Raw genomic sequence first — 13,988 nt, 5'->3', positions numbered from 1 at the left:
AGAATATCCCTGTTTAACACTTTATTTCTTTCTTCTGCGAGCTAGGAAGTCCCTCGACGCTGTTTTGACATGTTTTTTAAAGAGGAAGACTGCACTATGTAGGTTGAATGGCAGGTTGTGGAGTTCGCTTTTGTAGCTTTGCTGGTCAGGCGGCGGTTGAAACTGATCTGTGAACTGGTTGATTGTATGCTCGGAGCACCTTTTGCAGTGAAAAATATCAAAAAATGACCTTTTCCCTTTTAATTGACAAAAAGAATTTTTGGTGGGAAATTTTGGTTCGAAGAACGGATGACGTCAGCAGTACGGAGGATGGGTGACGGAGGTACGGGGCCGATGACATGGCAGTGAGGTGGTGGGTGATATCAGCAAAGGACAGCTGGACGTCACAGGATGACGTCAGCGGGAGGGGTGGTAAGTGGTTTTGCTTGCATCGCTTTCGGGGCTGGGCGGTTTCGGGCGGGGAGGGAGTGAGCAGGCTGGCGGAATGACGCGTGGCAAGGGTACAGCGAAAAAACCGGCGGTTCCCCGCGCGTTAAACATCAACAATGGAGGGTGGTGCGAAATGATCGCGGACCGTCAGATGGTGGATCGATTGATCGGACAGCGGACGCATATGGAATATGGCGGAGGCTTAATGCATGGGCCCGACGCAAATAAACAAAGATTTTTAATGGTTTTGGGCGCAACTGCATCGTTTCGGTGCTTGGTTAGTTATTAATTAACCAGAGGTTAATTAATCCTTTTGAACGCGCGGGAAGGGTTATTAATAGGCTTTAGATAAACCTATTAATCCCTAATTAAATAGTGATATGGTTATAGTTAATCGGGGCGGGAACATATTAATATTTGGGGTTTTTCATATATTTACCTAATACGGGACGGGAATAAGATTTTATCCAGGAGTTAATAAAATAAAAGTCAGAGTTATATGAATTTGTGAAATGGAAAGCGCTAAGCCATAATGTTAAAAACTTAGGCTAAAGGAAAACATGGTTTTATATGAGAAATATGACTATTCTCTAAGAAAAACAGATTTTTACTTAGGCGATCACTTTGAAACGGAATGAGTGGTTCAAGGATATTAAGTAGATCTTAATACCTTTGGGGGGAGTTAGTGAATGTTTTGGGAAAAACCTGAAGGGAAGTTAGTTATGGATCTGCCTCACTTGAGCTGCATCAAAATATCTGTCTTGCACTTGTGATAGGGATAAGATTAACACCTTTTTTAAAGACAAAATCAATCACAAGTATGTTTCTGCAACACCATCCTACCTACCCAGCCTGCTTTGCCTAGCATTTTTTCTTCCTTGCTCGGGTGCACTTAGACTAGCAAACCCTCATCATCTTTTCTTTTCTTTGCATAGTAAGCCTACCTAAGTCTTCACTTATTTCTTCCAAGGGCTCAGATTAAACTGTTTAGCTCCTTTGCTTCTCTACCTATTTACTTATCAGCCAAGATTAAATAGTTTGGACAGATTTTATTCTCTATCTCTAAAAAATGAAATTCAAACATGAATTAGCCAAGATTAAGCTGTTTGGCCATTCATCAATTGTGGCATGAAAGAACAAACTACACACAATGCTTTATTTACAGAAAATGAAATAGTAGTGGCATTTGGATTTGCACACTTTCCTGGTCTTTTTTGTTTGGGGTTCATTTCTTTCACTTTTTTTCTTTTGACCATTTTATTCTTTTTACCGTTTGATTTTTCTTTTAGGGTATACCCTCTTTACATTTTTTACATTTTTTTGATTTTTTGATAACATGGAAAACTTTACAGCAAGGAAAGGATGAACATATTACAGAGCTCAACCAGTCAATCATGAAATATGACACCTATTACTATAGGAGTACAACACTAGCTCCACTTGGGGATGGCTTTCCCTGGTGGAAAGTCAAGAACAGCAGGTCAGATGGCCTTATAAGTAACTTTTGTTGTGCTCTGAAATCTTCCTTTGCTGAATCTAGAAAACTGTACAAAAGGATCATGTAAAATATATACATTATTCTTGAGATGATTCAAACAACTGTACATCTGTTTTGGATAGTCTGCCTGCCAAGAAATGATTTCAAAATTTTCTGCACTTTCCTCCTCATTCTCATTGCTGCAATGAAAAAGCTGATCACTTCTTTCAAGCTGTTGAACCTGAATTTCCTTATGTACATGTTAGAGTCAGAATATATCAAAAAACTGGATCAAAGTAATGTTTCAATATTCAACCATTCACTAGTCCTTCTGTTGTTTCTGTACCATCCAGGCTCTTCAGAAAGTAAGTATTGTTCCCTTGCAATGCTTGGATGATAAATGGCCCTTTCCACAGGAAGTCAAACTTCCCATGTTTTCCTTTGTCCTCTCTCCTGGAATCCCACTTTAGAACTTTGTCTCCAATGTAGAAGTCTTCAGCTTTGGTCCTTTTATCAAATATTTTCTTGAGTTTTTCTTGTAGCACTTGGGATCTTTGGTGCATTTCTTCTCTGGTCTGCTGCAAATGGACGGTTTGATTTATTCTCCTTTGAATGCCATTGGGTTCCACCTGAGCTTCTTGCAGTAATTTCATTACAGGCACTCCTAAAGATGAAGGAAACATAGCCTCCATGCCATAAACTAACTCATAAGGGCTAGTTCCAATTGATCTCTTTGTGGTAAGTCTGTCTGCCCATAGTGCATTTGTAAGCTTTTTGTGCTAGTTTTTCTTGTTCTCTTCCAACAATTTCTTAATGATATTGATCAGGCTTTATTGGAGGACTCAGCTAGACCATTACCTTGAGGGTAATAGGCTGTGGAATGGCCTAAAGTGATATGGTATTTGTTGTAGAAATTTATCAGTTTCTTGGACTTGAAGGCAGCAACATTGTCGGTTATGATCTTTTCGGGGCAGCCAAACCTAGACAAGATATTGGTTTATAGGAATCCTATAATCATTGTGTCATTGGCTTGTCTAGAAGGAATGGCTTCTATCCATTTGGTGAAATAGTCTGTGGCAGTAAGGATCCATTTATGTTGGCCAGAAGAGGGAGGATGAATTTCTCCAATGAAGTCCAAACCCCATTGTTGAAAGGGTCTTTCAGTGGAAATTGGTCTCAAGGGTAGGGGTAACAGTTTCCTTTTTCCTTCAAAGATTTGGCATTTATGGCAAGCAGTGACAAACTTCTTTACATCAGCGAACAAGGTTGGCCAATAAAATCCAGCCCTCAGGATTTTGTCTGCAGTTGATTTCCAGTAGAGGTGTCCACCACAGTCCCCTGCATGAAATTCTTTGAGAACTTTGTCAGCTTCTTCTCTTACTAAAAAATTCAACAAAATACATTCATGGTTTTTCCAAAAAAGAGAATTATCTACAATACAGAATTTTGAAGCTTTCATCTTTAAAAATATTTTCTTTGTTCTGGATAACCTTGGAGGAGCCTGCAGGTTTAATAATATATGAATTATATCAGCATACCAAGGTGATTCTAAGAAGGCCTAGCTGATTTGTAGAGTCGTCGTCTCCTGTTCATTATCCAGTTTATTGATATCCAAGGATTGAAAGTTTGTTTCAGTCATGAGTTTAGCTAATCCCTGTCCTTTTATCAGCTTTGTAGGTTTTATTTCAATGTCATACTCCAATATTTTAGCTATCCATTTACCTCGTTTGCCTTCAATTCCATCCTGAGTCAAGATGTCTTTAACAACAACATTTGGCACATAAGCTACTACGTGTGAGTACAATATGTAGACTCTGAAGTCTTGAATAGCTTTCACAAGTGCATAAGCCTGTTTTTCCATGATTTTGTATTTCAGAGGTGCATCTCTAAGTGCTTTACTGAAAAAGGCTATGGTTTTTTCACATCCTTGATCATCTTTTTGAAGTAAAACAGCTGCTATAGTGTGTTCTGATGCAAATGAGAAAATTATGAAGTCTCTATCGAACCTTGGACTTGTGAGGACTGGTGTTCTAGTCAAAGCCATTTTAATTTCTTCAAATGCTTGTTTGGCTTCTACTGTCCATTTAACCTTTGAATCCTTTTTTAACATGTTGTTCAACAATTTGATTAATTCAGCCAAATTAGGTGTAAACCTTCTCAAAAAGTTAATCTTCCCTAGGAAAGCTTGAAGCTCTTTGACATTTCTGGGGTGGGGTATTTGCAAAATAGCTTCAACTCTAGCAGGATCAATTCTGATGCCATTTTTTGAGATGATATGGCCTAATAGTTTGCCTTCTTCTAGACCAAACAAATTTTTTTTAGGATTTAATGAAATACCATACTTTCTGCATTTGAGGAACACTTGTCTTAAATGATCTAAATGTTGCTGATCTGATTTGGAAAACATAGTGAGGTCATCTAGATATACAACCAGAAAATCGTGAATCTCTTTTGCAAAAGCTATGTCCATTGCTCGTTGAAAGGTTGCCCCTGCATTCTTAAGTCCGAATGGCATTTTAACATATTTGAATGTACCCCATGGTGTTGTAAATGCCGTCTTTTCTTGGTTATCAGGATGAACTAGAATCTGATTAAAACCTGAAAACCCATCCAATAGTTAAATCCTTGAAGCACCTACTACTCTTTGTAAAATATGATCCATCTTAGGTAAAGGGTAGTTGTCCTTCAGAGAAACCTTGTTTACATTCCTTATGTCAACACATAATCTGATTTCTCCTGTTTTCTTTCTTGTAGGCACTAAATTAGACACCCACTCTGAAAATCTGATTGGGGCAATTATCCTTGCATCATGCATTCGTCTGATTTCTTTTTCAATTAAAGGGAGCAGTACAGGGTTGATTCTTCTGAGTTTTTGTTTGAATAGTTTTTTATTTTCCTTGAGGGGTATTGTATGTTGAATCACTGAGGTGTCATAAGATTTCAGGTCTTCATAGCTCCTGGCAAAAACATCTTGGAATTATTTGATCAGTTCAACATATTTAAGCTTTTGATCACAGGGAAAAGATTTGGATAATTTTATCATTTTCAGATTCTGTTCAGTTCTTATGTTATAGTCTTCCATGTCTGCTTTTGGAGGTTCCATCTGAGGTTTCTTTGGAATGTTGTTGAAATCAAAGAGATCTTCCAAAGGAGTTAATCCTTTGGGAAAATGATTGTCTTTCAGATTGATAATTTCAGTTTCTCCTTCAATAATCTCATAAACATCTGTTTCTTTAAGATCTTGCATTTCCTCTTCGATGAATTTCGTTGGATGAAGCATTTGAGTTGTGTTTTCTGTTGAAATGTCTGTTTCTGTCTCATTTGCTGGATCAAACTCACTAACTGTATCTTCATCTATGTAAATGCTAGAAAATTATTCCTCTAGGGTCAAAAATTTGTTGATCTGGTTATCACTTTCAAACACTTGCGAGTTCTTTACATTATCAGGTATGGCTAGCCTGTGTCTAATTTCTGCTGTGAATTGATGATTTGGTTCAAATGGCAATTTACAGGTGCTGGCAAACATTGCTAGGCTATGAGCTTGCAAGTTATGTTTTCTTGGGATTTTGGCAAGCTGAGTTTCTAGAAATGTATTGAGGATTTCTATGGTTGTTCTTCTGTACTCTCTCAATCTGGGATCATTTGTCAAGAAGTTCCCTTTTATCTGTTGAATGATTAAATCAGAATCTCCTAGGACTGACACTCTAGTTGCTCCCAATTTCTTGACCAGTTTAAGACTTAGCAACAAAGCTTCATATTCAACCATATTATTAGTGCACCTAAAGTTTAACCTATAGGCATGGCCTTCAGCATGATTGTTCTCAAGATTGTGCACCCAGACTCCTGCTCCTGCTCCTAATTTGTTCACAGAACCATCAAATTCTAAGTGCCAAATGATTTCATGTTTATAATTAGTATTAGGAGTTTCAAGGATCTGTTCAATAAGGAGATCTGGTCTTTCAGTTTTTTCTAGTTTATCTGATGTTTCATGATTTTCAAAAATTTCTTGGATTCAGGCACTAGACCTTTCATTTGCAATTTTCTTTGTTTTATCTGCCAGAACTTTTATTTCATGTGGGGGATCAATTTTAGCATTGTAAAGGATAAAAGAATCCATATCTGAATGTACTGAGTAGATAGGGAAATTTTGAGGTTTCTCTTGACTACTTACTACATACTTCATTAAGGTTTCTCTGTATAGTCTCTTGGGTTGACCAAACATTGAAATAGTAGCGTAAGACATGTCTAACTGTAGAGATCCTTGAAGCTTTGCACCCCAAGATATGGACAATAACATACCATACTTTGGTGGAATATCAGCTACAACTATGTCCATTAAGATGGTTTTGGCAGGATATTGGACTAGTGACACACATAAATCTTTGATTAATCCCAAACATTTGACCTGACTTGAATCAAAAGAGAAGAGGTCTTTATATGGCCTAGTGATGTCAAGGTCAAGTTTCTCCATTACAGATTTAGGAATTAAGTTATGAGAAGAATTTGAATCAAACATGGCATTATGGAGTATTTTATCATGAATGTTTAAACCCACATAGAAAGGAGGAATTTCTCCCTCTGCTATTTTTCCATTTACTCTAGGGCCAAATATCAATTTAGGCTGGTCATCAAAAACGTTTACTGAATCTTCGTTCACAGAAATTTTGAGTGATCTGCTGATTTGACTTCTGTAGACATCATGTTTAGCTAATTCTGATAATGGAACAGCTATCTTTAGTTTTCCTACTTCTGTCTCAAGATTGAAAGGTTTTTCAGTCTGAGTTCTTGTATTTCGGACAGCTGAATTTTCTGCGTTTTTCTCCTCTTCAGGAGTGGATTTATGGGCTGAAGTTTCTTCCAAATCAAGTTCTAGAGGCTCTTCTTCTTTTCCTTTCGCAGGAATAGTAGTGGAAGGTTGTCTGTTGGGTGTTTGATTGTCTGATATATCTTAAACAATTGGGTTGTTAGGGTTAGGATCTGTTTTAGCAAGAATATGTACAGGGGGGTTACTGATCTTACCTTTGTTAGGATGCTTGGTATCTTTCTGTTTTCTAATTTCAGGGACATCTATTCTTTTGCTCCTCAGATTGTATTGTTTGTGGACTTCATAAATGGTTGTATCATATCCCTCTCTAAAGTCAAATGACTCATCTGACTGAGTTTGGAATTGTTTCACAATGTGAGCCTCTTGATCTTCTTGAGTTAAGAAAACTTGTTGTTCATTGTTGAGTCCCATCAAATTAATTTGAGTGTCTTCTGTTGGTTCATCGGAAGTTGAGGCTTCAGCATAATTTTTTTGAAATGGGGGCCTAATATTTTGGTCAGGCCATGTATTTCCAGTGTTAGGATTTTGGTTCTTCCTGAAATTTGGATTTCTCCCAGTATTGCTTGTTTGACCATCCCAAGAGGATTTTCTCTCGATTGTTTCTACTCTATCTCCAAGTCTGTCCATTCCTTTAATAATAGCATCTAATTTCTGTTCAAAGGAAGATGGTTCTTCTTTGAAAGGTATCATTCTTTCAGCTCTGGCTCTGGATCGTTTAGATATCAGGGTGGCCTCAATGCTGATAGCTATACTCTGCATCTCTTCTAAGTTTCGAGGAGCTCTTTCCTTAAGTTGGTATGCCATATCAGAGTCAAATGCATTAGGGAATTTGATCAAGGCCAAATTTGGAGGAGGTCTGAGATTTTGAGGAATTTCATTGTAGATATTATTGAATCTGGTACAGTAGTCTTGGACAGTTTCTTGTGTGCCTCTTCTTAGGTTTTCATACTCTGATAAAATGTGGAGAGGATCTTTCTTCTTTTCCCATCTGTTCAAAAAAGTCTAATAAAGAGCTTGTGGGTCATTGATACTGTTTGCAAGGAGAGCTCTAAACCAGGTTCTAACATCTCTAGTTAAACTTTGAACAAATACTTTCATTCTAACATCATCATCATCAATCTCATAACTTTCAAAATAGTCGGTCATTTTCTTGGTATGTTGTTGAGCTGTGTAAGTACCAGTACCATCAAAAGAAGGGATTTTACTTTGATAGTCTTGAGGCATAGCCCCTGGATTTGCAGGTAAGTTTAGGGGAGTATATCGGTTTGCCATGTTTGCAGAAATAGATGTGACAACTAGAGGAGTAGGGATAACAATGGGAATGTGAGTTGCAAATGAAGGAGTGAAAAGAGTGGCTTGAGGTGCTGATGGTGAACTTGGAGAAGCTGTAGTAATCACAGAAAGGTTTGGTGTTTTTCCAGAGGTAAGCTCAGATTGAATGGAGTTCTGCAAATGTTTGTCAAGGTGTGAACTAGCAGAATTTTCTTGGCTCTCTTGTCTTCTAAGGATCCTAGAAATCAGATTAGGATTTTCAAACACAGGTGGGGGATTAGGATCAGGATTTGATCTGGTGTAATGAATCTTTTCTGAAGCCAGTTTCTACGTTTTTTTTTTTTTTTTGGAAATAGTTTCGATAATACAACTTTTAACAGTCTCTTCTAGGAAGTTTTGGAGGTGGGAATTTTTTAATTTTCTTAAAGATTTTATTTGAAAAGAGGAACTGATCAAGTATTTGAAACCGACTGTTCAATACATAAACTAGACCGGAGATAGACTGAAGTAGCATTCATTTACTTCTGCAATTGCAAAGCAAAAGCATTTCAAAGGCTACCTGGCTAACTTCAAGCTCCATCTATAGCTTATGAAATAAACAATAGTAACAAACAATTATTCAGTTCCCCAATGGAGTCGCAAATGATGTTATCACTCAGGTTGTTCCCAAAAGTTGTAACAAAGGGAATACGGCTGAGGTAACCATAGACCAATCTTTTAGATACAGATTCTAGCCAATCTGCATCCAGAGAGGGCTCTCTCTTTATGATTTAGCTTTGTTTTTTAAAGGTATTAGGCTAGTTATGAAGTTCAAGGGTTTTGTTGTGAGTTTGGCTGGTGAGATTCCATAGAACAGAGAGGTAAAACGGAATAGTTCAGTCCATTGGGCATGATGGAGTCAAAAGAGAAGGCTTTCTGGATTTGGTTTCTAACAGAGGATGGCATCACAGAGCAAGGTAGTCAAACATGGAACAAATATAGGTTGGAATCAGATGGAATGGGCTCAAATGGGTGAAGGGCAGTTAAAAATCCTTCAACATATTGAAAGAGGGAAAATGGATGATTAATGTTAAGGAGTAGTTAAGAATTCCTTAGCAAATAAACAACATGAAAGAATCAGGAAACAGGAGCAATTAAGAACTCACTGTTTATACTAATTCTGAAGAAAACACAGAGAATAATAGAGACTGAAAACATAGTGAAGTCAAGCAAATTCTGAATTAATCTTCTTCTTTATCATTCAGATTATGAAACATCGATGATATAAAAACTGAGAAAACAGTAAAACATCAGATATAGGGGACTTATTGATCCAGTGGTTGATTCAAGAATTCTGTGACAAGTCCTCTGCTTCGATTCTTCATCTAGTAGGCCAAACAATAGTTTGATTCCAATAGCTTTTATTCCAAGGTTCAGTATTACAGCAAAGTCTAGAAAATCTACACATACCCAACCTCTTTCATACTCTAATGGAGCAGGTATTTATATACAAAATATGTACAAAAAAAAATCTCATTACAATTGTGAGATAATATCTAGTTTTAACCTAAAATATTTTACAAGTAACATAGAAGCGGCTCAAGAAAGATAACTGATGTTGTGTTGGAGGCAGACCTTAAGGGTTCGGCTTGCAACTATTCTGTAGTAACTCTGCACCGACTGCTTGTGTTAATTATGCCCTTTAATTATGATCTACTGCTTTTAATTCTACTCTGACATCTTCCATACTGATCTGATACACTTCAATGCTCGTCTGATACACTTAGACTTCTTTTCATCCTCTTTAATGCTGAACTGACCCCTTCTCACTGCCGTCTGACAAAATAGATCTGCTAACGTGTCTCCTCATCTCCTTTCTCTGGCAATTCATGTCTCGGAAGGCCCATTGGTTAGGGTAGCAAAATATCCCTATTTAACACTTTATTTCTTTCTTCTGCGAGCTAGGAAGTCCCTCGGCGCTATTTTGACATTTTTTTTAAAGAGGAAGACTGCACTACGCAGGTTGAATGGCAGGCTGTGGAGTTTGCTTTTGTAGTTTTTCTGGTTAGGCGGCGGTCGAAACTGATCTGTGAACTGGTTGATTGTATGCCTGGAGCACCTTTTGTAGTGAAAAATATCAAAAAATGACCTTTTCCCTTTTAATTGACAAAAATAATTTTTGGCGGGAAATTTTGGTTCGAAGGATGGATGACGTCAGCAGTACGGAGGACGGGTGACTGAGGTACGGGGCCGATGACATGGCAAAGACGTGGCGGGTGATATCAGCAAAGAACAGCTGGATGTCATAGGATGACATCAGCGGGAGGGGTGGTAAGTGGTTTTTCCCGCACCGCTTTCGGGGCTGGGCGGTTTCAGGTGGGGAGGGAGCGAGCAAGCTAGCGGAATGATGCGTGGCAAGGGTACGGCGAAAAAACCGGCAGTTCCCCGCGCGTTAAACATCAGCGATGGAGGGTGGTGCAAAATGATCGCGGACCGTCGGATGGTGGATCTGTTGATCGGACGACGGACGCATATGGAATATGGCGGAGGCTTATTGCGTGGGCCCGATGCAAATAAACAAAGCTTTTTAATGGTTTTGGGTGCAACTTCATTGTTTCAGGGCTTGGTTAGTTATTAATTAACCAGAGGTTAATTAATCCTTTTGAATGCGTGGGAAGGGTTATTAATAGGCTTCAAATAAACCTATTAATCCCTAATTAAACAGTGATATGGTTATAGTTAACCGGGGCGGGAACATATTAATATTTGGGGTTTTTCATATATTTACCTAATATGGGATGGGAATAAGATTTTATCTGGGAGTTAATAAAATAAAAGTCAAAGTTAATATGAATTTGTGAAATGGAAAGCGCTAAGCCATAATGTTAAAAACTTAGGCTAAAGGGAAACGTGGTTTTATATGAGAAATATGACTATTCTCTAAGTAAAACAGATTTTTACTTAGGCAATCACTTTGAAACGGAATGAGTGGTTCAAGGATATTAAGCAGATCTTAATACCTTTGGGGGGAGTTAGTGAATGTTTTGGGAAAAAACCTGAAGGGAAGTTAGTTATGAATCTGCCTCGCTTGAGCTGCATCAAAATATCTGCCTTGCACTTGTGATAGGGATAAGATTAACACATTTTTTAGAGACAAAATCAATCACAAGTATGTTTCTGCAACACCATCCTACCTACCCAGCCTACTTTGCCTAGCATTTTTTCTTCCTTGCTCAGGTGCACTTAGACTAGCAAACCCTCATCAACTTTTCTTTTCTTTGCATGGTAAGCCTACCTAAGTCTGCACTTATTTCTTCCAAGGGCTCAGATTAAACTGTTGAGCTCCTTTGCTTCTCTACCTATCTACTTATCTGCCAAGATTAAACAGTTTGGACAGATTTTATTCTCTATCTCTAAAACATGAAATTCAAACATGAACTAGCCAAGATTAAGCTGTTTGGCCATTCATCAATTGTGGCATGAAAGAACAAACTGCACACAATGCTTTATTTACAGAAAATGAAATAGTAGTGGCATTTGGACTTGCACACTTTCCTGGTCTTTTTTGTTTGGGGTTCATTTCTTTCACTTTTTTTCTTTTGACCATTTTATTCCTTTTACCCTTTGATTTTTCTTTTAGTGTATACCCTCTTTACATTTTTTTATTTTTTTTTATTTTTTTATAATATGGAAAACTTTACAGCAAGGAAAGGATGAACATATTACAGAGCTCAACCAGTCAATCATGAAATATGACACCTATTGCTATAGGAGTACAACACAACATATATTTAACTATTGGAAATTTTGTCTCGAGATTGGTGAATTCCTTCCATTTAGGAGGCTCATAACCATAAATATCTCGAAATGGGGTCATTTTTTTAAAAGTGTGATAAGTGAAATTGTGCCACCATTCAACGAGGTGTAACACTTATCTTTTTTGTCTATTGCATAACAATGGAGGTAAACTTCTAAACCTTTATTGAATTTTTTTTTTGATCGTCTATTTGAGGATGATAAGCTGAATTTATCTTGAGGTATGTTGCAATCTATTTGAAAAAATCATTCCAGAAATCACCTTTTAATTCTATGACTCTATTGCTAACAATGACTTTTGGAAATTCATGTAATTTATAGATATTTTTGCAAAACATCTCAACAATTTGTTTTGTTTAGTCTGCTTTTTTTATTCCTAAAAGTGTTCATACAAGGTGAAACTTTCAACTACTACAAGGATTTTGTCATTTACATGTGACACGGGTAGCACTTCAATAAAGACCATCGATATTTCTTCCCACTTTTGGTTTAGGATATTTAGAGGATGGAGCAATATTAGGGTCATGATGTGTTCATTTTCATTTATTTGGCATTGATCATACTCTGCTACATATTTCTTAATATCATTATGCATCCACTTAAAAAAAAATTTGATTGGCGTGCATTATAGTAGGTTTTAAAGAACCCTATATGTCATGTTGATAATGAATCATGAGACTTTTTGAGAAATTTGGATTTAAATTTGGAATTTAAGATTAGGTAAATTCTACCTTTATACCAAAGACTATAATTTTTCCATTCAAATTTTGAATTCTAAGCAAGATTATTGATTATAGCACATGTTTTTGGATCTTTTGCATACTCGCTTCTAATTTCATTAACCCATTTTGGGACTGCAACCGAAATTGCAAGCAATGATGACTCTTCATCATTTATGGATATAACATATCCTGCTATGTTGTATTTCCTTTTCTTATGTAATATTTCCATGTCAATGGCAAAAAAAAATTTGATCCATTTTTGTTGCTTTGTAGAACATGTTTTCAGTTGGAGAAGGTGCTGAAGACTATTATGATTTGTTCGTATAAAAAACTTACTTCCAAAGAGATATTGTCTAAACTTGGCTAATTCATGAATAATGGTGAGAATTTCCTCCTTGTATATTGAATCTAGACATTTCCTTTTATTGAGCTTCCTACTTTCAAATTCTATTGGATGGCCCTCTCGCATTAACACTACTCCTATTGCAACACGTGAGGTGTCACACTCAATTACAAAATGTTTTTAAAATTCTGGAGTTTATAATATAGGTGAATTGGACATAATTTCCTTTGAGGTTTTGAAACACTTTTCCACCATATCACCCCATTGGAATGATTTCTTCTTTAAAAGGTTTGTTAGGGGTGCGGTTACATGAGCATAGTTTTGAATAAACCTTCAATAGTGTCCAATCAACCCTAAAAATACTCTTAATTTGGAGATGTTAGTTGGTTTAGGCCATTCTTTTATTGAATTTATATTATTAGGATCCACTTTACTCATTTGGATATTATGTGTCTAAGGTACTCCACCTCATCTTTTCCAAAGGTGCATTTGGACATATTTACATAAAACTAATTTCTTCTAGTGTAGTGAGAACTTGTTCTGGATGTTGTAGATGCTCCTTCCCTGTTTTACTATAGATTAGAATATCATCAAAGAAAACTAGCACAAAGTTCCTTAAGTATGGTAGAAATACCTCATTCATGGTAGCTTGGAAGGTTGTTGGAGCATTGGATAACCGAGAAGGTGTCATAATGACCTTCATGAATCATGACTTAGAAATGTGGTCTTCATAATTTATTCTAATCTTATTACGATTTTTTAATATCTTGATCTCAAAAGGAATTTTGAAAAATATTTGGCTTCGTGAAGTTCATCTAATATTTGATCTATGAAGGGAATAGGGAACTTGTTCTTAATCACTATCTTGTTTAATCCTCTATAATCTCTGCATAGTCTAAATGATCAACTCCCTTTTCAGACTAGAATCATCAGATCAACATAAGGTCTTCTACATTTTGTGATGATACCACATTTTAAGAGATCTTGGAATATTCTTTCGATTTCAATTTTTTGACAATGTGGATGTCTATATGGCTTGATGTTGATAGGGTTTGATCATGACTTAACTTCGATTATGTGCTCGATTTCTCTTTTAGAAGGCATTTATAGTGGATGATCTTAGAA

The sequence above is a fragment of the Pinus tabuliformis genome, chromosome J, assembly GCF_031772625.1.
Source record: "Pinus tabuliformis cultivar Carrire ecotype Pingquan chromosome J, CPIR1, whole genome shotgun sequence".
NCBI classification, from domain to species: Eukaryota; Viridiplantae; Streptophyta; class Pinopsida; order Pinales; family Pinaceae; genus Pinus; species Pinus tabuliformis.
This window is presented reverse-complemented; position numbering follows the sequence as displayed.